This window comes from Mandrillus leucophaeus, unplaced genomic scaffold (genome assembly GCF_000951045.1).
Source record: "Mandrillus leucophaeus isolate KB7577 unplaced genomic scaffold, Mleu.le_1.0 Scaffold2, whole genome shotgun sequence".
In the NCBI taxonomy this organism is placed as follows: Eukaryota; Metazoa; Chordata; class Mammalia; order Primates; family Cercopithecidae; genus Mandrillus; species Mandrillus leucophaeus.
This window is the reverse complement of record NW_012102031.1, coordinates 12,463,783-12,467,660: the sequence shown is the minus strand read 5'-3', so window position 1 is coordinate 12,467,660 and position 3,878 is coordinate 12,463,783.

The following is a 3,878-nucleotide window of genomic DNA, read 5'->3' as shown; positions in this document are numbered from 1 at the left end:
CCTGAGTAGCTGGAATTACAGGCATGCGCCACCACGCCTGGCTAATTTTGTATTTTTAGTAGAGACGGGGTTTCTCCATGTTGGTCACACTGGTCTTGAATTCCCGACCTCAGGTGATCCACCCACATTGGCCTACCAAAGTGCTGGGATTACAGGCATGAACCACCGTGCCTGGCAGAAAAACAATTATTTTTATTTTTTATTTTATTTTTGAGACAGAGTCTCGCTCTGTCACCCAGGCTAGAGTGCAATGGTGCAATCTTGGCTCACTGCAACCTCCACCTCCCGGATTCAAGCGATTCTCCCACCTCAGCCTCCTGAGTAGCTGGGATTACAGGCTCTCGCCCTCATGCCTAGCTAATTTTTATATTTGTGTAGAGACCAGGTTTCACCATGTTGGCCAGGCTGGTCTTGAACTCCTGACCTCAGGTGATCTGCCTGCCTCGGCCTACCAAGGTGCTGGGATTACAGTTGTGAGCCACCCTGCCCAGACCAATTTTTTTTTTTTATTTCATAGAAGAAAATGTTCGTCGTTATGAACTGGGCAGATACTTCACAACATGAGGGCTCTTGCTGATATGATTATTTTGTTTCATGGCTGCTAACCTGAAAAGCATCTTCATAAATGAAGGGCGAGCTTCACTGTCTTCCACTGAAGCCCCAGAAAAACTGGCCTGTCTTTTCTTTTTCTTCCTTTCTATTTTTTTGTTTTGTTTCGTTTTGTTTTTTTGAGACGGAGTTTTGCTATTGCTGCCCATGTTGGAGTGCAATGGTGCGATCTAGGCTCACTGCAACCTCTGCCTTCCAGGTTCAAGGGATTCTCCTGCCTTAGCCTCCCTCCCTAATAGCTGGGACTATAGGCGTTTGCCACCACGTCCAGCTAATTTTTTGTATTTTTAGTAGAGACGGGGTCTCACTGTGTTAGCCAGGATGGTCTCCATCTCCTGACCTCGTGATCTGCCCGCCTCGGCCTCCCAAAGTGCTGGTGGGATTACAGGTGTGAGCCACTGTGCCTGGCCTGCCTTTCTTTTTAAGGGCATCAGGACTAGATGCCTTTGTGCACACTAATTCAGTCCAGTCAATATATTGAGCACCTACCTTGATCGAGCCACTGCCAGGCCTGGAAAGTCCAAAGATGATCAGATATCATCTTTTCCGAGGATGTTCTGCCCTAGTATTGTGCTTGTGTCAGTCAAATTCATTTAGAAATCTATTATTTCTGACACAGGTGGCTTTAGAATTTCCATTTGATTGCATTAGGAGGCACTAAATTGCATGAATTCATCTGAGAGTTGAGATCACAGGAACTAATAATGTACTTGATCTCTTTGCTCACAGTCATCATTTTTTAAAACAAAAATATTATGAAGGCCATTGATGGTGGTGAAATTAATATCCGGTTGGGATTTCCCACACAGCCTTGGAGGCCTGTCATTAAGGAGCTGAATCTGGGCCAGACATACTCATTATACGTGTTGTGTTGTTAATGGTTCTGCTGAATGCATGGAAGAAACATGCACCTTGCAAGGGTAGACTTATCCTAACCAGGTGCAAGTTCCATTTCTTCCGTCTGCTACCTGGGTGACTGCGGACGGCTCACTTCCCCTTGCCAAGCCTCAGTTATCACCTCCCTAGACAAGGGCACAGAACCACAGACTGGCTGCTGTGACTTCTGGGAGGGGTGAGGGATTTCACTGAATAGCAAAAGGAAATTTTCACTTAGCACTTCATTAGGAATTGTTTGAATTAACTACAGAGAGCCTGTGTTTCTCTTGTGATATTTATTTATTTATTTTAAGACGGAGTCTTGCTCCGTCGCCCAGGCTGGAGTACAGTGGCATGATCTTGGGTCACTGCAACCTCCACCTCCCAGGTTCAAGCAATTCTCCTGCCTCAGCCTCCCGAGTAGCTGGGACTACAGGTGTGTGTCACCACACCTGGCTAATTTTTGTATTTTCAGTAGAAATGAGGTTTCACTATGTTGGCCAGGCTGGTCTCGAACTTTTGACCTCAAGTGATCCGCCCACCTCAGCATCCCAAAATACTGAGATTACGGGCCTGAGCCACTGCGCCTGGCCTCTCGTATGAGTTTTAAAATAAGTTTGTTTTTTTTTTTTCTTTTTGAGATGAAGTCTTGCTCTGTCGCCCAGGCTGGAGTGCAGTGGCATGATCTCGGCTCACTGCAAGCTCTGGTTCCCGGGTTCACACCATTCTCCTGCCTCAGCCTCCCAAGTAGCTGAGACTACAGGAGCCCACCACCAAGCCCAGCTAATTTTTTTGTATTTTTTAGTAGAGACGGGGTTTCACCATGTTAGATAGGATGGTCTCGAACTCCTGACCTCGTGATCCGCCCACCTTGGCCTCCCAAAGTGTTGGGATTACAGGCGCGAGCCACCATGCCTGGCCTAAAATAAGTTTTTAAAACTCAGACTAAGGTCGGGCACAGTGGCTCAGGCCCATAATCCTAATGCTTTGAGAGTTCGAGGAACAAGGATTTCATGAGGCCAGGAGCTCCAGACCAGCCTGAGTAACACAGTGACACTCCCATCTCTACCAAAAAAAAAAAATTGTTTTAATTAGCTGGGCGTGGTGATGTGTGTCTGTAGTCTCAGCTACTCAGAAGGCGGAAAAGGGAGGATTGCTTACGCCTAGGAGGTCTAGGCTGCAGTGAGCTATGACCATGTTGCTGCACTCCAGTCTGGGTGAGCAAGACTGTTTCAAAAAATAAAAATAGACTGGGCGCAGTGGCTCACGCCTGTAATTCCCACACTTTGGGAGACCGAGGCAGGTGGATCATTTGATGTCAGGAGTTCGAGACCAGCCTGGCCAACATGGAGAAACCCCGTCTCTACTAAAAATATAAAAATTAGCTGGGCATGGTGGCACACACCTGTAATCCTAGCTACTCAAGAGGCTGAGGCAGGATAATCACTTGCACTGGGAGGCGGAGGTTGCAGTGAGCTGAGACTGCACTCTAGTCTGGGGGGACAGAATGAGACTCCATCTCAAAAAATAAAAATAGGCTGGGTGCGGTTGCTTACACCTATAATCCCAGCATTTTGGGAGGCTGAGGCGGGTGGATCACCTGAGGTCAAGATCAGCCTGACCGACACGGTGAAACCCTGCCTCTACTAAAAATACAAAATTAGCAGGGCATGTTGGTGCATGCCTGTAATCTCAACTACTAGGGAGGCTGAGGCAGGAGAATTGCTGGAATCCGAGAGCCGGAGGTTGCAGTGAGCCGAGATTGTGCATTGCACTCCAGCCTGGGCAACAACAGTGAAACTCTGTCTCAAAAATAAAAATAAATAAATACATACATACATACATACATACATAAAAATAATAAAAATAAAAACTCAGACTAGGCTGGGCACGGTGGCTCACGCCTGTAATTCCAGCACTTTGGGAGGCCGAAGCGGGCGGATCACCTGAGGTCAGGAGTTCGAGACCAGCTTGGCCAACATGGTAAAACCCCATCTCTACTAAAAATACAAAAATTAAGACGGGTACGGTGGTGGGCACCTGTAATCCCAGCTACTCAGGAGGCTGAGGCAAGAGAATCTCTTGAACCCAGGAGGCAGAGGTTGTAGTGAGCCGAAATCGTGCCATTGCACTCCAGCCTGGGCAACAAGAGTGAAACTCTGTCTGAAAAAAAAAGGCTAGAATGGACTAAAGCAAATTTTTTAAAAAACTTGAACATTGGTTTTTGGCATGACCAGGTACATGCTGCTGTTAATATCATCTTGTACTAAAGCTAGATAAACAGTACTGCTGTCTCACCTAGGTGTTTTTTTTTTCTTTTACTTCACTCAGAAGCAGAGATCCCAGGGTTTTTCTTTCTTTTGGCTGGCTGTGTAATTTTTTTTTTTTTTTTT